The 25,888-nt window shown below is 41.3% G+C and overlaps 1 long non-coding RNA gene across 1 annotated transcript; it reads right to left on the bottom strand.

Annotated features, from left to right (window-relative positions):
- Positions 1-15,787: 15,787 nt before the first annotated feature.
- On the bottom strand, positions 15,788-24,917 carry LOC114653993 (uncharacterized). Its single transcript, XR_003716645.2, has 3 exons — positions 24,806-24,917; positions 24,404-24,524; positions 15,788-15,957 (listed from the first exon to the last, which is right to left on the bottom strand). It is a non-coding gene; the product is annotated as an uncharacterized LOC114653993 (long non-coding RNA).
- Between the last annotated feature and the right edge of the window lie 971 nt (positions 24,918-25,888).

Genomic DNA, 25,888 nt, shown 5'->3' with positions numbered 1-25,888 from the left:
CCAGTTAAATCAATCATTAAGAAATGGAAAGAGTATGAAGGAACTGTATACTTACCTTGGGCATGCTGTTCACAAAAACCAAATGATGGTGCAAGAAGAAGAGGAAGTCTATTGAAGATGAGTGAGGGAGGGCACCAAGAAACCTCTGAGAATTCTTAAAGGGTTACAAGCTACAGTGACTGAGACTGGAGGGACTGTACACACAGCAACTGTGCCCTTCACCAGTCACAGCTTTATGGCAGAGTGGAAAAGAGAGACAAAATGCACAGGGCATCTTGGCTTGAGTTTCCTAAAAGGCACACAAGAGAGTCACCTGAAAGAAGGTTCAATAGTCTGATGAGATCCAAATTCTGCTTAATGTCTGACAGACTAAAAGTCATGACTGAATACTGCACTTTATTAAAAACACATCATCCCCACTGCGAAGCATGTCAGCGGGAGCATCAGGCTGTGGGGATGCTTCTCTGCAGCAGGGTCAGGAAGACTTGTGAAGGGAAAATGAATGCAGAAAAATATGGAGGGAAAAGCTAATGCAGTCTGCACGAAACCTGCGCCACGGGAGAAGATTTGTTCTCCAGCAAGACAACAAGCCCAAGTATAAAGCCAAAGCGACACAAATCAACAACAATTTGAATATCCTAGAGTGTCCGAGTCAGAGTCCAGATCTCAGTCCAAATGAGAATTTGTGGCTGGATTTGTTAAAGGCTGTTTACTCACAATCGCCATGACACCTAACAGAGGTTTGTCAAAGAGGAATGGGGAAAAAATGTGAGAGTCCAGATGTGCAAAGTTGTTAGAGAGAGAAGAGACCTGAGCACACGGATTCAAGGATGTAATGGCTGCCAAAGGTGAATCTACTAAATACTGACTTGATGGGTATTGAATACTTATGCAATTAATTATTTGATGTTTTATACAGTTAAACTTGGTTATAGTGAGTTTGATGGGACTGACACTATTTGCTCATTATAAGCACAATTCGCTATAACCGGGAAATGCGAATTCGACAAAAACTAACTCAGTCTATTAAAGTAATAGTGATTTACTGAAAAAAATAAACATTTAGCCCATAATGAAAACATACATTAAGTACAATATACCATTTTCTAAGAAAGTCCAAAATACTTTTCTGTTTTAAACTTTCTAATCTACAGACACGCAGTTTGCCTCTTAAAACACTTAATGCATCCAGCGCTTGCTTTTTCGCGTTAGTCCCTTGAAAAAATGGCATCAATCTATCTCAGGCGTTTTCGGCATCAAACAATGTTGGTAAACTGCATTCTGGTAAATCCAATATGCCAGCGCCGTCTTCTTTTTGAAGCAACGCGTTTATGATTTCGTTTTCTGTAGGAATTCCACTAGTAAACATCATCACGTCATCCACGTGTTGATAGTCATAATAATTTACATTATTAATTTAAATATTGTTTTGGCAAACTCATGTAGATAACAGCAATTCATCCTCTTCTTCAAAAATACCAGATATTGATTTCCTGAAGCAATTCTGTATGGTAACAGTTGTCATATTGTTCCAGGCATCAGATAAGAAATTTATTGCATATTGAAATTTATTCCGCTCACTGAAAAAAGTGTAACCTCCATTCAAATTAAAATAATTAAGGTAGGTGATTCACACTTAATATTTTCAATTAGAACCAATATAACTTTTTTATCTTATTGAACCCACAATTTTTAAGTTGAGGCAAATCAGTTGAGTGATTGGGTGTAATTCACTTGTTTTATCCATCCATTTTCCAACCTGCTGAATCCGAACACAGGGTCACTAGGGTCTGCTGGAGCCAGTCCCAGCCAACACAGGGCACAAGGCAGGAACCAATCCCGGGCAGGGTGCCAACCCACCGCAGGACACACACAAACACACCCACCACACACTAGGGCCAATTTAGAATCGCCAATCCACCTAACCTGCATGTCTTTGGACTTTGGAAGCGAACCCCGGTCTCCTAACTGCGAGGCAGCAGCGCCACCGTGTCGCCCCACTTGTTTTATACTGAAGTAAATCTGTTTTTTAAGTTGTTACAATTTAAAATGGGTTATTGGTCATAACCTGCTTTTATGCTATTAGAAATATTATGAACATAACACATTCCAATGCTGTACTTTTTACATTTATTTAAAAATCTAGTGCAAATACACAAGCATTTTGACAGTGTACCTCTTAAACATCCAACAAAAAATTATTAAATGTTTCTACACCTTTCTTGAAAGTATATTTTATTACGAGTTCTTATACTTAAAATTAACAGTTGAGAAACAGGGTTACTTACCAGAAATCCTCCGTTATAAAAGTCTGCTGCTGAAAATGACCAGACCTGTATAGCCACGTCCACTCCACTCATGAAAGTGTTCTTCTTTTTTGGCAGTTGGAAAGCCAGCACACTGGAAAGTTCAACCGGAAGAATATACAAATGGCCCTGCCACACAGCACATGAACAACCTAAAATATTACAGTAACTGAAATAGGATTTTTATGTTTATTCCCTCCACCATAACTTACTTTGGTACAAAAATTTTTTTTTACTCTGATTGAGATCTGAAACCAAATATTTCAAGCTACAACACTAAATGACTAATCTTAAATTGCTTGAAAGAGAAAATTTACGTTGAATAAACAACATCAATGTTATACTTTTTTCAGTGTAGTGGCTCGCAAATGTCCAGGATGCAGTCAGGTGTTGTTCATAATAACCGAGATTTCGCTAGTTATAACAGGGCAGATTTACATGCGAATAGCTGGTATATCTTTCAAAAAATTTTTTTTTTCATTATAACCGAGAAATCATTATAACCGAGCCTGTTAAAACCCAGTTTGACTGTATTTGTATTTAATTTAGAACATTATTCAGAAATCTGTTTTCACTTTTACATTAAAGGATTGTTTTTTGATTATTACTATTAAAAAAGCCAAATTAATCCAATGTGATTCAATATTGTACAGTAATAAAACATGAACATTTCCAAGGGGGTGAATACTTTTTATCTGTGCTGTAAATTCCTACACTGTGCTCAGTGCTACTGCATGGGTAGGCTTCCCATGACCACATTTGCTGTGAAGAATATGCCAGTGTCTATGGGGAGCTTGCATGTTTGTATAAGTGAGTATAAGTGTGCAGGTGCCCTGTCAGTGGAGTGGTACCCCATTTTAACAGAAAAACAAAATGTATTCTTGTATTTTTTATTATTTCTGTGTGAACTTCTGACTGTTTTGGGTGTGCCTATACTGTGCACCTAAGATTATCTACACATATCCATCCATCCATTTTCCAACCCGCTAAATCCGAACACAGGGTCATGGGGGTCTGCTGGAGCCAATCCCAGCCAACACAGGGCACAAGGCAGGAACCAATCCCAGGCAGGGTGCCAACCCACCGCAGGACACACACAAACACACCCACACACCAAGCACACACTACGGCCAATTGAGAATTGCCAATCCACCTAACCTGCATGTCTTTGGACTGTGGGAGGAAACCGGAGCACCTGGAGGAAACCCACACAGACACGGGGAGAACATGCAAACTCCACGCAGGGAGGACCTGGGAAGCGAACCCAGGTCCCCAGATCTCCCAACTGCGAGGCAGCAGCGCTACCCACTGCGCCACCGTGCCACCCTCTACGCATATCGTTTCCTGAATGTTATCCTTCATAAGATTCTCCTGAAAAAAAATTGAAATTCAGCAGGATGTACATGTAGATGAGTAGGAGTACACTAAGAAAGGGCATTTCGAGATAAAAGCCTCCCTTATACAGTAGAAAACTGTGTACCCCAAAATGCTTTGACTTACTGTATTTGATAAAAATTGTGTGATGTTATAAACAAAAGAAAGTTAGCTGACATGTTTCTTTTATTTCTCAGTACCGTATACAGTATACTCACAAATAAGTTCTCCCGCGGATAAGTCGGGACTTGATTTTGTTGTATAATTTCTGGTATTTTATAATGTTGGTCATAGAAGTCGAATGCAGAAAACTCACGCTATTGGCCCACGAGATTACAATATGCTAACACCCACCTGAGAGAGTAACCATGGATCACACGGCCTTTTTTTTCTATGTGGGTGTGGCAATGCGCTGTATCAGCGTGTGCTGCTAACCTCTCACTCTCTCTCTCTCCCTCTCTCTATTGTGCCTACGTGACCACACGGTAAGACCCGAACTATTCTGAAGCAACGTTTGCACTGTTTTGTGTTTTTTGTATCTCACACCCTCATACACCTTTATCGTAAGAGCATCCCACATCTACAATGGAGTGTTGGATCAGAAGAAAATATGAAGCTAGTTTTAAATTAAACATCGTTGAATTGGCGAAAGAAATTGGTAACTGCGCTGCTGCTACAAAATTTGATGCATGTGATGTGAGATTGGAGGAGGCAAGAAGATTAAAAAAAAATGTAAGTGTCGCATTTTTGAATGGGCATATAAGTCGGGGTCTGATTATAAGATCGAATTTTCAGGTTTCAAGACCCGACTTATATGTGAGTATATAGGGTAAATTTTCTTTTTTGTTGATATTTACTAATATTACACTAATAGAGGTGGCTTTATACAAATGAAGGACACAGCAGAAGCGATTGATGAGCAGGCAAACAGTAGCACTAACCAAATAGGCTAAATGGATGACTGTTGAAGAAGCAGTGTCCTGGACAGGACAAGAGACATGATCATGTTTAGTGTAGTGATGGGCATTTAAATTTACTTTACTGGTTTAATTGTTCTGAAGTACCCATATAAGTGAATCAGTTCTTTCGTTTCATTTAGAGTCAGGCGTATACGGGTAGGCTTCCCTCTGATTGCATCACAAATATATCATTTAATAATTTTTATGTTATTTTGATATATATCTATATATGTATGTATATAAATATAACTGTTTATTAATCTATAAGAAAATTATTTATTTAACATAATTTATATGGCATTGTCCTATTTCTATACACAAAGCATGATAACAAATTTAGCAAGCAAAATCAAAGTCAGACATTTCACTCTAGAATCACAAATGAATGAATTATGCAACTTGTAATGATATGTTGGTAAGTCTGATGAAGAAGAATCATTGTACTGGTTCTTGGGTAGTGACTCATTCACAAATCAAATGAGTCGAAACTCAGGCAGCATTGGCAGTTTCTGAAAAAAATTCCAGCTCAAAACCTGAATAGTGGTGCAAGAAACCAGCTCAATACTGGACATATACATAACTTATACACCAAGACGCCGGGGGACAGGGTCCCCCTGTTTTAATATGAGGGAGATGGATTAGGTGCATAATATCAAACAGTGAGCAAGCATCGCCCTTTGATATAGTAAGTATAAAGAAAGGTCTGAAGATCAGAGGGGGTCCCCAGTGGGTTTACTAACAGAATGTGTGAGTGTGTTGTGTAAAGGACTGGCACCTCATTTTGGGCAGACTCTTAACGTATGCCAGAATAAGCTCCACTTCATAAGACTCTGCTCCTGAATAAGAGGGATTAGTAAATTGATGGATGGATGGATAGTGGCAGTTATCCATATTACTAACCGAGAATGGTAAACCGGATGGCATGGACACAGGTACACGGCGATGGGACCATGAGATGTACTGTGCAGGCGCGTACAGGGCGCATCTCATAAACCGCACGCGAAGTTGTATCCACCGCGCACGAAGGAGTCACGACCCAAACACAAAAGAGCTCAACTGACGTGAATGAGAAATGAAGCAACAACGCGCCCATGGCTAACGACTACCGACAGCCACACAAAAAAGAGGACTCTGCGCTGCAGCCCAGATTCAAACGGAAGAGGCTACGGAGGCCCCACGGGTCCAGAAAGTACGGAAGGCGCAGGCATCAGCGCCATATTGTGAGTGGCACTACTGCGGAGTGAAGGCACAGGCGTCACCGCCATATTGTGAGTGGCACTACTGTGGACTGAAGTTAGGAATAATGTGCTGCTTGGGTCGACTAATGTATTTCAGGATACCCAACGCCGGGGGTAGGCGAGCGAAGCGAGCAGGGGGCGGAGCCCCCTTGTTCATACTGCTCAGTGATTTGAACTCAGTAGATAGATAGATAGATAGATAGATAGATAGATAGATAGATAGATAGATAGATAGATAGATAGATAGATAGATAGATAGATAGATAGATACTTTATTAATCCCAAGGGGAAATTCACATACTCCAGCAGCAGCATACTGATACAAAAAAAACCAATATTAAATTAAAGAGTAATAAAAATGCAGGTAAAAACAGACAATAACTTTGAATAATGTTAACGTTTACCCTACCGGGTGGTATCCTAAAGCATTGATCAAAGTATATGTTGTGGAAGCTTGCTTGGCTGGCAAGAGTTTTTATAGGGCACTGAGTACCCCAGTGTGGAACAAAGCAGAGGAAACATTAAAATTCAAATTAGTTAAAGCTGAGGGAGCTAGAAAGTGGAAAACCTTGTCATGTATGGTGGCATGATAATTAAACTTCTGGGGCCCCCGCAACTAAACAATGATTTAGCAGAAGGAAATCAAGAAGTTTTGCCAAGGACACTAGAGGGCAGATGATCCAACAGATGACAGGGCTGACTAAGCATACTAAAATGACAAAGTTGGCAAGAGGATACAATACAATCTAGCCAAGTGGTAACCTCTCATAGTTTCCTCTATGGCATTATTCTGGGAGTGGTAAAGCACTAGGATGGTTTTCCTTTTGTCTTAATACATAAACAGCAGGTAAACAACTCAAAGAGAAGAAATCACACACAAAAAAACTAAAAAGGAGACTCTAGGAAATGTCTCCATTAGGCAGCACAGATTAAAAGTGCGCTTGAGCTGAGTTCAGAGTTGACTGTCATAACAGAAGTAGGTGGGAGTGCAATGACAGCAGTCTCATAGCAACTACAAGGGGGTGTGGCCTATGTAGAATCATTAAGAGCCATCCGGATGTAATTCTTCTGAGTGTACTGTAGGTATTCTCAGAACTCACAGCTTTGAGAACCCTTTCAACCTGTCTTCCTCCAGGGACGCTACTTTCCTCCCACACTCCCAGAACACTGCTGTCAAGTGAATTTCATTTGGCCCAGTTTAACATAACATGGTTGTGTGTGTTCTAATGGACTGGTGTTCTAGTCAGGTCTGGTTCCCGTCTTGTACTCAGTGCTGCCACACTGTAAAAAAATATGACTGAAAATCTACAGTGGCCACTAGTGGCATTACTTTCAAATGCCATGTTACAGTATAAAAACAATACTATACAGTAACTTTTGGGCCACAAAATTACTGTGTGTCACAAGACACTGGCATGAGTCAGTGCCCATTAGTAGTTCAAAACCAGATAACGCTCAAGATGTTCCAAAACAAAGATGAAGTACAAGGTAGTTATAAAACATAGATGTGTATTTTATAAAATCCATCCACAGGGGATGCACAAACCAGTGTGTTTCTTCATGCTGGTCCAAAGCCAGGATAAATGGAGAGTGTTACGTCAGGAAGGGCATCTGGTGTAAAATTTTGCTAGATCAATATGGTGACAACAATAGAGATTTCCGTGCCGGATTGGTCAAGGCCTGAGTTAACAATGGTCGGCACCAGTACTGTTAACCAACAGGATGCTGGCGGAAATTGGGCTACCGTTGGCCAAAGAAGAAGAGGAAGAAGAGGGGGAAGGCGTGTCCAGAGACAGTGGGGGAAGAGGAAGGCAAAGAGAGTGAAACTGAGGATAGGAACTATGAATGTTGACAGTATGACTGGTAAAGGGAGAGAGTCAGTTGATATGATGAAGAGAAGGAAGGTTGATATATTGTGCGTGCAAGAGACCAGATGGAAGGGGAGTAAGGTCAGGTGGATCGGAGGTGGGTTTAAATTGTTCTACCATGGTGTGGATTGGAGGAGAAATGGGGTAGGGGTCATCCTGAAGGAACAGTATGTCAAGAGTGTTTTGGAGGTGAAATGAGTGTCAACAGAGTGATGATTGTGAAGCTGGAAATTGGAAGTGTGATGATGAATGTTGTTAGTGTATATGCCCCGCAAGTTGGGTGTGCGATGGAGGAGAAAGAACATTTCTGGAGTGAGTTGGATGAAGTGCTGGAGAGTGTACTCAAGGGAGAAAGAGTGGTGATTGGAGCAGATTTCAATGGACATGTTGGTGAAGGGAACAGAGAAGATGAGGAGGTGATGGCTAGGTATGGTGTCAAGGAGAGGGATGAAGAAGGTCAGATGATTGTGGATTTTGCAAAAAGGATGGACATGGCTGTGGTGAATATGTATTTTAAGAAGAGGGAGGAACACAGGATGGTGTACAAGAGTGGAGGAAGATGCACACAGGAGGATTGCATCCTATGCAGGAGGGTCAGTCTGAAGAAGATTGGAGACTGCAAAGTGGTGGCAGGGGAAAGTGTTGTTAGGCAGCATAAGACGGTGGCCTGTAGGATGATGTTGGATGTCAGGCAGAGGAGGAGAATGAGGGCAGAGCCAATGATCAAATGGTGGAAGTTGAAAAATGAAGACTGTAAGGTGGAGTTCAGGGAGAAGGTAAGACATGCAATGGGTAGCAGGAAAGATTTACCAGATAGCTGGGCAACTACAGCAGAAGTGGTAAGGGAGACAGATAGAAGGTTGCTTTGTGTGACATCTGGACAGAGGAAGGAGGACATAGAAACCTTGTGGTGGAATGGGGAAGTATAGGAGTATACAGAGGATGAGGTCGCCGAAGAAAAAGTGGGATAGTCAGAGAGATGAAAAGGTAGACATGAGTACAAGGAGAGAAGGTGTAAGGAGAAGAGAGAGATGCTGAAGGCTAAAGAAAAGGCGTATGATGAGTTGTATGAGAGGTTGGACACTAAGGAGGGAGAAAAGGACCAGTGGGCTTGACAGAGGGACCGAGCTGGGAAAGATGTGCAGCAGATTAGGATGATAAAGATGGAAACATGCTCACAAACGAGGAGAATGTGTTGAGCAAATGGAAAGAGTACTTTGAGAGGCCGATGAATGAAGAAAATGAGAGAGAAAGAAGGTGAGATGATGTGGAGATATCACCAAGTGCAATGAATTAGCAAGGAGGAAGTAAGGACAGCTATGAAGGAGATGAAGAATGCGAAGGCCATTGGTACAGATGACATACCTGTGGAAGCATGGAGGTGTTTAGGAGAGATGGCAGAGTTTTTAACCAGATTGTTTAATGCAGTTTTGGAAAGTAAGAAAATGCCTAAGGAGTGGAGAAGAAGTGTGCTGGTACCAATTTTTAACAATAAAGGAGATATGCAGAGTTATGGTAACTGCAGCAGGATAAAATTGATGAGCCACGGCATCAAGTTATGGGAGAGAGTAGTGGAAGCTCGGTTAAAAAAGAAGGAAATGATTTGCAAGCATCAATATGGTTTCATGCCAGGAAAGAACACTAGAAATGCCAAGTTTGCTCTGAGGGTGTTGATGGAGAAGTATAGAGAAGGACAGAAAGAGCTGCATTGTGTTTTTGTGGCATACGACAGAGTGCCTAAGGAGGAGCTGTGGTATTGTATGAGGAAGTTGGGAGTGGCAGAGAAGTACGTAAGAGTTGTACAGAATATGTACGAGGAAAGTGTGACAGTGGTGAGGTCTGCGGTAGGAGTGACGGATGAATTCAAGGTGGAGGTGAGATTACATCAGGGATCGGCTCTGAGCCCTTTCTTATTTGCAATGGTGATGGACAGGTTGACAGACGAGATTAGACAGGAGTCCCCGTGGACTATGATGTTTGCTGATGACTTATGATCTGTAGCGAGAGTAGCCCAAAAATATTTACAGCATTTCAAATCAGTGCTGAATCTGTCCCAGAACTAGGAGGCAAGTCTTAACAAGGTTATCCCTTTTAAACAGCCAACGGCAAAAGGAACACAGGCAAGAAAGAAAAAAAGAAAGAGTTTTGAGTTTTAAATTGAACTTTATTAACCAATAATCAACAAATAATTTACATTATAATAAGTAAAGAAAACAAACAAAAACTCAGCTCACCCTAAAGAGAAAACTATTTGGTCACTTGGTTCTCTATATGAATGAAAACGTTCTGATATTTGTTTAACATAAAACACATTTTTATCAGTGTCCATGTAGCCAGATTTTGACTTATATCTGTCATTTACCACATAGCAGTGAAATTCAATTGAAATACACAAACTGAAAATGTCCCACAATGCTCGTGCCCCAGTCCAAATACAACTTTACAGCAATTTGCTGTCTTATGATGGAAGATGGCTTAGCCTGCTGTGACTGCACAATACCCTTTTCAATACAGAATTTTATTGTGAAAAATTACAGTTAACTCTGGTGAAATTCGGGCAACGTTGTACATGGCAGAACATTCTCCTGTTCTCTGTAGTCTATTGTGGATAATCAGATGGCTAGTACTGTATTCTCATTATTAAAAGCAGTCTTAGCCTTCCTGTGTTCCTTTGCTGCTCTCTAGTGGGCATGCTGTGAACTACAACTCTTTGAAATTGATATGCAGGTTGTGCTCCTTCACATTTATTTATCTAACAGTTACTTCTGTTGAACATAGGGTTGCCAGATTACAAAATTATAAATACGGGACACTCTTAAAATCTCTCTCTATATTACTATATATATATAAATTCATACATGCCCCCTACACACCCATACCAATATATTATATAAAAGTAGAGACATAAGTTAAAAACATAAAGCAAGGATTTTAATGGGATATAAGTAAAACAAAAGTAAAATTATTTGAAAATTATTTAAGACAAGCTAAAAAAAAATTATGTAAAAATTAAATCATTTGAAAACATTTATTTAATACAGACAATAGAGAAATACAGTGGTGTGAAAAACTATTTGCCCCCTTCCTGATTTCTTATTCTTTTGCATGTTTGTCACACAAAATGTTTCTGATCATCAAACACATTTAACCATTAGTCAAATATAACACAAGTAAACACAAAATGCAGTTTTTAAATGATGGTTTTTATTATTTAGGGAGAAAAAAAATCCAAACCTACATGGCCCTGTGTGAAAAAGTAATTGCCCCCTTGTTAAAAAATAACCTAACTGTGGTGTATCACACCTGAGTTCAATTTCCGTAGCCACCCCCAGGCCTGATTACTGCCACACCTGTTTCAATCAAGAAATCACTTAAATAGGAGCTGCCTGACACAGAGAAGTAGACCAAAAGCACCTCAAAAGCTAGACATCATGCCAAGATCCAAAGAAATTCAGGAACAAATGAGAACAGAAGTAATTGAGATCTATCAGTCTGGTAAAGGTTATAAAGCCATTTCTAAAGCTTTGGGACTCCAGCGAACCACAGTGAGAGCCATTATCCACAAATGGCAAAAACATGGAACAGTGGTGAACCTTCCCAGGAGTGGCCGGCCGACCACAATTACCCCAAGAGCGCAGAGACGACTCATCCGAGAGGTCACAAAAGACCCCAGGACAACGTCTAAAGAACTGCAGGCCTCACTTGCCTCAATTAAGGTCAGTGTTCACGACTCCACCATAAGAAAGAGACTGGGCAAAAACGGCCTGCATGGCAGATTTCCAAGACGCAAACCACTGTTAAGCAAAAAGAACATTAGGGCTCGTCTCAATTTTGCTAAGAAACATCTCAATGATTGCCAAGACTTTTGGGAAAATACCTTGTGGACTGATGAGACAAAAGGTGAACTTTTTGGATGGCAAATATCCCGTTACATCTGGCGTAAAAAGAACACAGCATTTCAGAAAAAGAACATCATACCAACAGTAAAATATGGTGGTGGTAGTGTGATGGTCTGGGGTTGTTTTGCTGCTTCAGGACCTGGAAGGCTTGCTGTGATAGATGGAACCATGAATTCTACTGTCTACCAAAAAATCCTGAAGGAGAATGTCCGGCCATCTGTTCGTCAACTCAAGCTGAAGCGATCTTGGGTGCTGCAACAGGACAATGACCCAAAACACACCAGCAAATCCACCTCTGAATGGCTGAAGAAAAACAAAATGAAGACTTTGGAGTGGCCTAGTCAAAGTCCTGACCTGAATCCAATTGAGATGCTATGGCATGACCTTAAAAAGGCGGTTCATGCTAGAAAACCCTCAAATAAAGCTGAATTACAACAATTTTGCAAAGATGAGTGGGCCAAAATTCCTCCAGAGCGCTGTAAAAGAATCATTGCAAGTTATCGCAAACGCTTGATTGCAGTTATTGCTGCTAAGGGTGGCCCAACCAGTTATTAGGATCAAGGGGCAATTACTTTTTCACACAGGGCCATGTAGGTTTGGATTTTTTTTTCTCCCTAAATAATAAAAACCATCATTTACAAACTGCATTTTGTGTTTACTTGTGTTATATTTGACTAATGGTTAAATGTGTTTGATGATCAGAAACATTTTGTGTGACAAACATGCAAAAGAATAAGAAATCAGGAAGGGGGCAAATAGTTTTTCACACCACTGTATTATTATTTAACTAGTCGTTTAGCCCGTTACAATAGCGGGCGCTAGAACAGTAGTGCATAAACATTAGTAGGAACAGTCTATATTAAATGGCAAGGGACTTTGACCTCATTCTTTTTGTTGGTTGTATTTTTCTTTCTTTCAGCCTTTCTTTTGTTGATATTTACTTGCTGAGCTGACTGTTCTTCGTGGGCTGCTGCCGTGTATTGTGTGTCTTTAATTTTCTGTGACAGTAATACTTGTACGTCCACTGGCTTGAACATCCGTAATATACCTTTCATTTTCTCTGGCGGTAATACAGGCGTGCGCGTCAGTAATATGCCTTTAATCTCTTCTGACCGTAATACTGGCTTGTATGTGGCTGTAATATGCGTCACTGTATTGTGTACCTTTAGTTTCCTCTCACAGTAATACTGGTTTGTATTTCCGTAAAAAACGCCTGTAACTTTCTCTGACAGTAATACAGTATTGCGCATCACACCGTGCCCCGCGCATGCGCGTTTCACCAGAAGACACACACACACGGACACCTGGACGCACACAGGGATTTTATTAAAGAGGATACAGGCAGTTAAGTAACAAGTAGTAAGAACACACTTTGTCGACCCTGTATGTTGCAATGCTGATCCAGAACTGCAGAGCAGCGCGGCTGGAGAGCAAAACGGTAAGAGCGTCGCTGTCCTTAGCCAACCATAACAACTGAACAAGTCGCAAACACTCGTTTCCTCGTTACATTTGGGTTAATTTCATTAAGAGAATCTGAGAAAAGAAAGTGTAATTATTTATAAAGTTACAACTAAGTACCGTAAGATGGTAGTTAAAATATATTTTTATTTTGAAATTTGAAAATGAACTAATTACAGGACATTTGCTTGTCCCTGAAAGGTCAGTACGGGACAGGGGACAAAATGATCAAATATGGGACATGTCCCATATATAAAGGACATCTGGCAACCCTAGTTGAACATAACTTATACAGTTTGGGTATATTATGAACAAAAAGTCCAAAAGCATGCAAGTCCTAAAGAACACTTCCAGAATTGTCCTCTACCATCAAACCCTAGCTAGATATAAGGGCACCAGGTCTTCATAAAATACAAAGTTTATTTTCAATAAGCGCTCCATTACACTATGAGGCTCTGAAGAGCTCTCTCTTTTTCAAAGTGTTCGCATTTGAAGCCAGAACTTATCTTGGTAGCACTGGATACACGGTAGGAACAAAACCTGAAAAGTCCACCATTCACCATCACAATCACATTGACTCATAGAGGTTTCAGTTCAGATTCAACAATTAATACACTGTAACATTGAGAAAATTTGTGAATTACAAGAAATGTCACATGGACGTCAGGAGAACTTGCAAACTCCACATATGTCCGTGGCCATGTCAGGAGCAGAACATAGGTACCTAGATCTATGAGGCAGCAGTGCTAGAAAAATATATGTAAAATGAACATTAGAACTTGGAAAGCACTAAGATAAACTTGTGTTGCTGCTAGCAAACCATTCAAATTGCAATCAGTTTATTTCTGTGTTTTTGAGACATTCGTGAGCTGAGATTGTTGAGGTGGTTAAAAAAAATATACTCCTTCATTATGGGGCCCCAGGAGTCGATGATGTTTGCTCAGAGTTCTTGAAGACTCTGGATGATGATGGGTTTCCTTGGCTGACACGTCTTTTCAGGGTGCCTCTGGACTGGCAAATTGAGGTGGTGGTGGTCCCGATATTTAAGGTTTAAGGAATCACACTCTACAGCCTCCCCTGTGCCAGGGTTCTGAATGAGAGGTTCTAACTGGTGACTGAACTTGGGATTCACGAGTAGCAATGTGGGTTCTGTCCCAGTTGTGGAACACTGATCCAACTTTTTAGCCTCACAAGGATTCTGGAGGGCACACAGGAGTAGGTCCGACCAATCTACATGTGTTTTGTGGACTTGGAATAGGCATTCGACTACATCCCTATAGCTGGGGGTGTCCTATGGGGGATATTTTGGGAGTATTGAGTACTGGGCCAGCTGTTGCAGGTTATTTGGTCCCAAAGCAAAGCTTGGTTTGTATTGTTTGCATAAGTTGTACTCATTCTTGGTAGGTTTGGGACTTTACCAGGGCTGCCCTCAGTCATCGATTCTGGTCATAATTTTTGTGGACAGAATTTCTTGGTGCAGCCAAGGAGTGGAGGATATTCAGTTCAGTGGCCTCATCAGGATCACATCTCTGCTGTTTGCTGATGATGTGGTCCTGTTGGCTTCATTTGGATGTGACCTCAGACACACACGAGCAGTTTATGGCAGAGTGTGAAGCGGTCAGCGTGAGGATCAGCACCTCCAAGTCTGAGGTCATGGCCCTCATTAGGAAAAGGGTAGGGTGCAACTCCAGGTTGGGAACAAGGCGGAGAAATTTAAGTACCTTGAGGTCTTGTTCATAAGTGAAAGAAGAGTGGAGCAGGAAAATCGACATGGGGATCGGAGCACCTTCTGCAGACATGTGGACATTGTACCAGTTAGTTTTGGTGAACAGAGAGCGGAGCTGAAAGTCAAAGATCTCGATTTACCAGTCAAATTACATTCCCACTCTCACCTATGGCTAGAAGCTTTGGGTGGTGCCTATAAGAACGGCAAAAATGAGCTTTCTTCTTGGGGTGTCTGCTCTCAGCCTTAGAGAGATCAAAGACATTTGGGAGGACCTCATAGTAGAGTCGCTGTTTCTCTTAATCTAAAGGAGCATGTGGTTCGGGTATCTGATTAGGATGCCCCCTGTATGCCTCCCTGGGTGAGGTTTTTGAGCATGTCCCACTAGGAGGCCACCTTGTGTGTGTTGAGACCCGGGACACGTTGGAGAGATTATGGTCTTAGCTGGCCTGGGAATGCCTTGGTATTTCTCCAGGGGAGTTTGAGGAGGTCATTGGGAAGAGGGATATCCCCTTGACTGTAACCTGAGAAAGTGTCAGAAAAAGGATGGATGGATGGATGGATGACGATCCAACTCTCTACTGAATTGTTTTCAGCTTTCTTTATTATTTTATGTTGTCATGCTGTGTGGATAGTTTCATATGAAAGTCATAAAGCATCGATAGTGGAATTCTTAACTTAAACTGTGAATTGTGTATACGGGAGTACTTGCTGGAGACTAAAGGAGAGGACACTTAGGATGGAAACCAGGTAGCACACATTCCCACAAAACTTTTGTGGCATTCTAGAACAAACTGACGACTCATAAGGATGAACTGGAAACCTTGACAGAAAAGTATAAAGAAGGGATAGTGGGACAACTTATGTATCAGTTTACCAAATGAGCTTAGTGGATTGAATGGCATCCATTTATTATAAGGTTTTATTTTATTCTTTTTGATTATTAGAAAAAGTCCAAACAATTTTTTATGTAGTACAAAACAGGGTATTTATTTGTTCTAAACTTTACATATTGCATATAGCCAGCATTACAGAATTAAGAATTCACGACAGTCACCGTAGGTGAGCCAACTCTACAAGGATCTGAAGCAGACATTATGCATGGACCTTCATTTTTGGAGGAACACAGCACCTAAAACAGAGCAGAGAGAGAAAGAGAGTCAATGAAAACCAGTTTGTATATCTACTCTCTATATATATCTATATATACAGTATCTATATTTATATATATATCTATATTTATATATATATATATATATATATATATATATATATATATATATATATATATATATATATATATATATATATATATATATATATATGTACAGTGCATCCGGAAAGTATTCACAGCGCATCACTTTTTCCACATTTTGTTATGTTACAGCCTTATTCCAAAATGGATTAAATTCATTTTTTTCCTCAGAATTCTACACACAACACCCCATAATGACAACATGAAAAATGTTTACTTGAGATTTTTGCAAATTTATTAAAAATAAAAAAATCGAGAAAGCACATGTACTGTACATAAGTATTCACAGCCTTTGCCGTGAAGCTCAAAATTGAGCTCAGGTGCATCCTGTTTCCCCTGATCATCCTTGAGATGTTTCTGCACCTTCATTGGAGTCCACCTGTGGTAAATTGAGTTGACTGGACATGATTTGGAAAGGCACACACCTGTCTATATAAGGTCCCACAGTTGACACTTCATGTCAGAGCACAAACCAAGCATGAAGTCAAAGGAATTGTCTGTAGACCTCCGAGACAGGATTGTCTCGAGGCACAAATCTGGGGACGGTCCCAATGAGCACAGTGGCCTCCATCATCCATAAGTGGAAGAAGTTCGAAACCACCAGGACTCTTCCTAGAGCTGGCCGGCCATCTAAGCTGAGCGATCGGGAGAGAAGGGCCTTAGTCAGGGAGGTGACCAAGAACCCGATGGTCACTCTGTCAGAGCTCCAGAGGTCCTCTGTGGAGAGAGGAGAACCTTCCAGAAGGACAACCATCTCTGCAGAAATCCACCAATCAGGCCTGTATGGTAGAGTGGCCAGACGGAAGCCACTCCTTAGTAAAAGGCACATGGCAGCCCGCCTGGAGTTTGCCAAAAGGCACCTGAAGGACTCTCAGACCATGAGAAAGAAAATTTTCTGGTCTGATGAGACAAAGATTGAACTCTTTGGTGTGAATGCCAGGCATCACGTTTGGAGGAAACCAGGCACCGCTCATCACCAGGCCAATACCATCCCTATAGTGAAGCATGGTGGTGGCAACATCATGCTGTGGGGATGTTTTTCAGCGGCAAGGACTGGGAGACTAGTCAGGATAAAGGGAAAGATGACTGCAGCAATGTACAGAGACATCCTGGATGAAAACCTGCTCCAGAGCGCTCTTGACCTCAGACTGGGGCGATGGTTCATCTTTCAGCAGGACAACGACCCTAAGCACACAGCCAAGATATCAAAGGAGTGGCTTCAGGACAACTCTGTGAATGTCCTTGAGTGGCCCAGCCAGAGCCCAGACTTGAATCAGATTGAACATCTCTGGAGAGATCTTAAAATGGCTGTGCACCGACGCTTTCCATCCAACCTGATGGAGCTTGAGAGGTGCTGCAAAGAGGAATGGGCGAAACTGGCCAAGGATAGGTGTGCCAAGCTTGTGGCATCATATTCAAAAAGACTTGAGGCTGTAATTGCTGCCAAAGGTGCATCGACAAAGTATTGAGCAAAGGCTGTGAATAGTTATGTACATGGGATTTCTCAGGTTTTTTATTTTTAATAAATTTGCAAAAACCTCAAGTAAACTTTTTTCACATTGTCACTATGGGGTGTTGTGTGTAGAATTCTAAGGAAAAAAATGAATTTAATCCATTTTGGAATAAGGCTGTAACATAAGAAAATGTGGAAAAAGTGATGCGCTGTGAATACTTCCCAGATGCACTGCACATATATATACACTATATATACTCGGGGGTTTGCCCCCTGCTCGCTTCGCTTGCCAACCTCCCAGGCCTACGCTACACGCCAGCCACTTCACGTCTCTGCTGCTCGCGTTGTTAAGAGGGGGGCTGAATGCACCCCAAGGAGATGCGGCCGCTCCTCAGAAAGCCCCTCTTAAACGGTGATACAATGGGAAAGAAATACTGTTTTTTTTATCTCCTCTTTGCTCAATCAGCTGCTGGCTTGCTGCTGCTGCCGTGCCGTGTAATCTGCATCTTGTGCAGCACTTTGATCATTTAAAAGCCTGTACAGTAGCTGTCTTTGTCATCTACTCTCTGTCTTTTATTTCCAGCCCCGGGCGTGGTTAAATCTCTTGGCACAAAGTCTCATCTCGCGGGACGTGAGTTTTTGATATTTTTTAGTTTATAATTTAAAAACAGAATAAGAATCTGACAATCTAACAACATCACATTAAAGTTTGATAAATTCTGAAAAGAATGATACCAAACATATATATGTATGTTCTAAAATAAGCCCGATTTAAAGTGTGACAAAAAGTGACATAAAAACGTCAAATAAAATTGTTGCACAAAATCATTGCAATTTTAGGGTTAGGATTTTATATATAGAGAGTAGATTTATATATATTCGCAGTAGATTTGAGTATTGGGATTACCAGTGAATCAAAATGTTTCCAAGTAAGCATAATCTTTTATACATTTATCCAATTGCTGAATGGGAGTTTTCCAGTCTAGCACCATCATATCCACAACAAAAACCAGCCCTGGCTGGGATGCCAGTCCATCACAAGGAACACATGCTCACACTCACACACATGCTCACACTCACACACACACTCACTCCTCACACAGGGGCTTTTCAGCCTGACAACATCTCTTGGGACTGTGGGTGAGTCAGCATGGGTTCAGAAGAGGGAGGTGGTGTTTTACAAACATGCTAGAATCTTTGAGGAAGCAACAAAGGGATACGATCAGAGTGGAGCAGATGATATTATTTATCTTGACTTTCAGAAAGCATTTGATAAGGTGCCACCTGAGAGGTTGGGCCTCAAACTAAAAGAAGTGAGAGTTCAGGGTGATGTTTTTAGATGGGTGCAGAATTGGCTCAGACACAGAAAGCAGAGGGTGATGCTACAAGGAACTTTATCAGAATTGGCTGATGCTAAGAGTGCATTCCACAGGGGTTGATTCTGTTTTTAATACAGGGTGAGTCAAAATTATGTTAACATTTGAATGGCGGAAACAATTTATTCACAAAACATACTTCATGTGTGCAAAATGGTTTACTAGAATGTCTCAACCTGTACGCCATCATGTTCAACACATGTACCATACGTGGCACATAAATTGTCTATAAGTATAGACATAGTAGTACCATTAGTGTTAACATAATTTTGACTCACCCTATATATGTGGCACGTGTATATATAAGTGTGGCACGGTGGCTCAGTGGTAGCGTTGCTGCCTCACAGTAAGGAGACCTGGGTTCACTTCCCGGTCCTCCCTGTGTGGAGTTTGCATGCTCTCCCTGTGTCTGCGTGGGTTTCCTCCCACAGTCCAAAGACATGCAGGTTAGGTGCATTGGTGATCCTAAATTGTCCCTAGTGTGTGCTTGGTGTGTGGGTGCCCTATGGTGGGCTTTGTTCCTGCCTTGCACCCTGTGCTGGCTGGGATTGGCTCCAGCAGACCCCCGCGACCCTGTGTTAGGATATAGCGGGTTGGAGACTGACTGACCGACTGACTGACTGACTGACTGACTATATATATAAATGATATGGATAGGAATATAAATAACTACTGGTTACATTTGCAGATGATACCAAGTAAGGTGGATTATTAGATAATCACTACAGAGTCATTACAGAGGAACTTGGAGAGCACACAAGCTGTGACAGATGAAATTTAATGTCAGTAAATGTAAAAAATATTACATGTAGGGAAGTAAAAATGTTAAGTTTGAATACACAATGGGAGGTCTTAAAATCGAAAGTATGCCTTATGAGAAGGATTTAGGAGTTGAAGTGGACTCTACGCTATCAACATCCAGATAGTGTTCAGAAGCCATTAAGAAGGCCAACAGACTGTCAGGTTATATAGTGCCTTGATGTGTGGAGTACAAGTCCAAGGAGGTGACGCTGAAGCTTTATAACGCACTGGTGAGGCCTCATCTGGAGTATTATGTGCAGTTTTGGTCTCCAGGCTACAAAAAGGACATAACAGCACTAGAGAAGGTCCAGAGAAGAGCGACTGGGCTGATTGCTGGGCTGCATGGGATGAGTTATGAGGAAAGATTAAAAGAGCTGAGCCTTTACAGTTTAAGCAAAAGAAGATTAAGAGGAGACCTGATTGAAGTGTTTAAAGTTATGAAGGGTATTAGTCCAGTGGATCAAGACTGTGACTTTAAATTGAGTTCATCAAGGACACGGAGACACAGTTGGAAACTTGTTAAGGGGAAATTTCACTCAAAAGTTTTTCTTTACACAGAGAACTACAAACACAAGGAATTAGTTACCAAGTAGTGTGGTAGACAGTGGGACTTTCAAAACTCGACTTGATGTTGTTTTAGAAGAATTATGTGAATAGGAATGTCAAGCTTTGTTGGGCTGAATGGCCTGTTCTCGTCTAGATTGTTCTGATGTTCTAATGGGTGAAATCTCACAGAGAAGAAACCCAGGCCGCAAACTAAATCAGGACCCAAGTGTTGTGACGCAGCAATTGCAACCACTGTGCCAATATGCACTCAACAGTTTTGGTGAAAGCCATATACTTCCCACTTTTCAAAACAGTGACATTTTATAAAAGCAAATTAGTGAAGCAATTGAAAGAGGAAATTAGGAGAAATGCATTATGTGTTTTTCGTCTGACATGGTTATGTCTCTGTGTAGAGGTGTTCTCTAAGTTTGTGTGGTATACTTCTAGAGACACCAGATTGCTCCCACTTCAAAAATTGTGAGATGATCATTTGATTGGTGAATCTAAACTGGCACAGGATGAGTAGGCACGGTTGTGTGCATGAGGTTGCCTTGCAAATGATCGACAAACAATAGAGTTGGGCACATGCTGTACATCCAGAGGTGGTCAGTTAGGCCCTGGCATTCAGAGTCTTTGTGAAAGGAATGTGGGTTCACAAAATGGATGTAGGGATTCTGAGACAGACACACAATCAAGACAAACCTAGACCTAGTTAAAAGATCACACACAGCCATCCACTCCTCAAAGACTGAGTTCTTTTTATCATAATTATATTTAATTTTGTAGATTACCCATTTCCTTGCCTTCTTTTGTGATTTGTCATTGTACTCTCACTTTTTATTGCCGCTCTATATCATATATTTATCATATCCATCATTCCCTTTCCTTTTACACCTTAAATAAAATCCTATCCTGTATCATTGAGTAACATTTTTGTTTTATTCTTTTATTTAACAGGTGCTTTATCCAAGGTATCAAAGCCAAACATAATACATAGTATATGAGTGATTAGATAGTAGAGTAGAATTCTACAAGTGTAGAATTGTGGTAGTCGTAGGTAGATAGATAGATAGATAGATAGATAGATAGATAGATAGATAGATAGATAGATAGATAGATAGATAGATGTGAAAGGCACTATATGATAGATAGATAGATAGATAGATAGATAGATAGATAGATAGATAGATAGATAGATAGATAGATAGATAGATAGATAGATAGATAGATAGATAGATGTGAAAGGCACTATATGATAGATAGATAGATAGATAGATAGATAGATAGATAGATAGATAGATAGATAGATAGATACTTTATTAATCCCAAGGGGAAATTCACAGATGTGAAAAGCTAAAAGACAAAATCAAAGCTGCTGTATGGCTTATCAGATTCATACAGAGACAGAGAAAGGCTCAAGATACTTTGCACAAAAGTACATTTTAAAAATCCACCTGAGCCATAGATTAGTATACATGTGTCGTAATGTATTTCAACATATGCATATTTTTGTTTATGTATACTAACCAGTACATATATACTTTTATTAATCTGTATATGAGTATGTATACTGCATATATCTATACTAGCAGCAGCACACAGTGTTGCCCAGGTAAATAATTTTAAGGCAGAACTATCTAACTTCTATAAGTGGTGTTTCTTAAAGCAAACCCTCCAAGAGGTAAATTTAATTAATGTAATTTATTTCAGGGGTCAACATTCTGGAAAACACACTTTCCTTAAAACTCACAGTAGTAAAAAGGTAAACCTCCTCCCCCCAAAGGTACCTCCAGGGTCAAAATGTTGGGTTCCAAAATAGTCCTGACAAAGTCAGATATGTGTGCAAAAGTGTGTTGTGGTTAGACCAAGAGTGTGATGTTCTATAAAGAACAAATACATACACACACAGACCTTTATATACTGTATATATTGCCACACATGAGCGATTAGGGAGCAGCTAAACGACCCGACGAGCATCGTAAAACCACAAGGCAGGGGACACCGCCGTGATTTCATCTCCAATACCCTAACCAGAAGTCCGAGCCACTTCTGGGTTCCTTTATCCCCTCCGGTCCTGCTTTGATGACGTCACTCCATCCCAAGATCCTCAGCGCCTCCTTTCCCAGCTTTCCCATTTCTGTTCCCACCTCATAAAACGTCTGTGCTTGATGTTAATCATTGTCTGTTATACACTACTTGATGACTGACCATTGTTCTTGGAATTCATTGATCTACAGTATACGGTGACGGAATCCCCAACCCTTAACGTTGTTTATTGTGTTTTCTTCACACTATATACAGTATATCTATTTGCTAGATCCTTTAATCCAATTTTTAAGGTGACAGGAAGCTTGAGATCCTCCTGCTAGTATTATGCATAAGGAAAGTGCCTGCTTGAAAATGGTACCAGCCATTTGCTGCATACTTATACATGCATAAGCGTATTCATCCATCCATCCATTATCCAACCTGCTATATCCTAACTACAGGGTCACAGGGGTCTGCTGGAGCCAATCCCAGCCAACACAGGGCGCAAGGCAGGAAACAAACCCCGGGCAGAGCACACACACACACACACCCACACTAGGGACAATTTAGAATCGCCAGTGTAACTAACCTGCATGTCTTTGGACTGTAGGAGGAAACCGGAGCACACCCACGCACACACGGGGAGAACATGTAAACTCCACGCAGGGAGGACCCGGGAAGTGAACCCGGGTCTCCTAACTGTGAGGCAGAAGTGCTACCCACTGTGCCACCCAAGCGTATTCATAAAGGGCTAATTTAGGGAGCAAGTTGAGGAGACCCTGGAGAGGTGGAGAAATGCTCTAGAGAGGAGAGGAATGAAGGTCAGTAGGACCACCAGGACAGAATACATGTGTGTAAATTAGAGGGAGGTTAGTGGAATGGTGAGGATGCAGTGAGTAAAGTTGGCGAAGGTGGATGAGTTTAAATACTTGGGATCAACAGTACAGAGTAATGGGGATTGTGGAAGAGAGGTGAAGAAGAGAGTGCAGGCAGGGTGGAATGGGTGGAGAAGAGTGTCATGAATAATTTGTGACAGACGAGTATCAGCAAGAGTGAAAGGGAAGGTCTACAGGATGGTAGTGAGACCAGCTATGTTATATGGGTTGGAGAAGGTGGCACTGACCAGAAAGCAGGAGACAGAGCTGGAGGTGGCAGAGTTAAAGATGCTAAGATTTGCACTGGGTGTGACGAGGATGGACAGGATTAGAAATGAGGACATTAGAGGGTCAGCTCACGCTGGACGGTTGGGTAGACAAAGTCACAGTGGCGAGATTGTGTTGGTCTGGACATGCGCAGAGGAGAGATGCTGAGTACAGTATATTGGGAGAAGGATGGTAAGGATAGAGCTGCCAGGGAAGAGGAAAAGAGGAAGGCATAAGCGAAGGTTTATGGATGTGGTGAGAGATGACATGCAGGTGATGGGTGTAACAGAACAAGATGCAGAGGACAGGAAGATATGGAAGAAGATGATCCGCTGTGGCAACCCCTAACGGGAGCAGCTGAAAGAAGAAGAAAGAATATTAAACGGAAACATATTTCTTTGGGTAAGTGGTAATAAAATAGGAATACCCTAAAAAACACTCTGAACGCATAATGACCAACATGGGGATTCGAGCACAGCTTTGTAACGTGGTGGTCGGTATTTACTGTATATAGATGAGAATCAGTACACATTCACAAGCAAGTATATGGACACATAGATGCACATGAGTATTATAAAGTGGGACATCTTCCATGTGTATATAAATGCATATGAGATGGCACAGAAGCAAGAGTCCTTCGTTAAAATCCTGACCTTGTGCCTACATGTGTGGAGTTTGAGTGGTCTCATCACGTCTGTGTTGGTTTATTCCACTTCACTTACTAAGTCTCAAAGATACATATTTTAGATTAAAAGGCAATTATTATAGTGTGTGTGAACGTGCCCCTTGAAGAAATGGTATCCTGTAAAGGGATGCTTCCTGCCCCCATAATCCTGACGTTACTAAGCAAATCAGAAAGTGAGTGGAAGTTTTCAGTCTGTGTATATTTGTAGGTAAATGCAAGAGTGTAAGATACAAAATGACATCAATTATCTTGAAATATTGTTTTCTCATTGAATCAGTTCATTCTCACTTACCGATAACTCTCCTGGCAAGACTGTTGCCCATAGTCTTCTTCGCCAGCGTTACACTGTGGCTTGCACTCTCCTTGGTAGTATCCTCTGCAATTGATTGCCTCTGCGTGATGTTGTTGTTCAGCTGGGGAAGAGAAATATGGATGCAGCATGAGAGACTGTAAAGGTTAATTAATGGAAGGTGTCCTGTTTTGCCCCATCGTCTGGTCAAACTTTTCACACCCAACCCAGCTCCCTATATGAAAATAAGCAACCCAACATTTGCTGCAGTTTAGGGATGGCTGCCAGTGACACAGCCCTCCAGAAGACCTGAATAGTTGTGTGTAGACTAAATCAGATCTTTTTTTGACTATCTAGATAGACTGTTCCACTATGCGCCATAAAGACATGGAGAAGCAGACTTACTTATAAAAGCCGCCAGAGATATCAGCACAAGGACAACCGTCGTAATTTTCATCATGGTGCTTGCTGAAGGGGAATCGATTCTGTCTGCCGCAGTTAAGTTCCTCCATCATTAATACCCCTGAAGCCTCACCAGAAGAGGAGGGAAATGGATTTCGAAACACACCTCTTTTTCAACGTTAAAATCAAACTTACGCAGATGCAAGAACACTGATAAGATGAAACCTGAGGCTCAACGGCTGCTGAATGATTTTTTTCAGTGTTTACAAAAGGAGCCCTAATTCCAACTTGGGGCAGTCCAACCACTTTCTCTAGTGAGGCAGGAGTGTTGTGCTCCATTTGCTGTTGCAAATCCTTTATTTTTAATTTGTTTGATTTCTGGGTTATCTATTTAGATATTTTGTGATTTATTTCATATAGGTTAATTATCCACCTGTTAATTTTCTCAACGCACATTTCCCATAAGAGGACCAATTCTTGAAGCATCAGTTAACTTCTTTTTCTTTCGGCTGCTCCCGTTAGGGGTTGCCACAGCGGATCATCTTCTTCCATATCTTTCTGTCCTCTCCATCTTGTTCTGTCACACCCATCACCTGCATGTCCTCTCTCTCCACATCCATAAACCTTCTCTTAGGCCTTCCTCTTTTCCTCTTCCCTGGCAGCTTTATCCTTAGCATCCTTCTCCCAATATATCCAGCATCTCTCCTCTGCACATGTCCAGACCAACACAATCTCGCCTCTGTGACTTTGTCTACCCAACCGTCCAACTTGAGCTGACCCTCTAATGTCCTCATTTCTAACCCTGTCCATCCTCGTCACACCCAACGCAAATCTTAGCATCTTTAACTCTGCCACCTCCAGCTCTGTCTCCTGCTTTCTGGTCAGTGCCACCGTCTCCAGCCCATATAACATAGCTGGTCTCACTACCGTCCTGTAGACCTTCCCTTTCACTCTTGCTGATACCCGTCTGTCACAAATCACTCCTGTCACTCTTCTCCACCCATTTCACCCTGCCTGCACTCTCTTTTTCACCTCTCTTCCACAATCCCCATTACTCTGTACTGTTGATCCCAAGTATTTAAACTC

The sequence above is a fragment of the Erpetoichthys calabaricus genome, chromosome 6 (genome assembly GCF_900747795.2).
Source record: "Erpetoichthys calabaricus chromosome 6, fErpCal1.3, whole genome shotgun sequence".
Lineage (NCBI taxonomy): Eukaryota > Metazoa > Chordata > Cladistia > Polypteriformes > Polypteridae > Erpetoichthys > Erpetoichthys calabaricus.
Note: the sequence above shows the minus strand (reverse complement) of the source record. Positions and strands in the feature narration are given on the sequence as shown.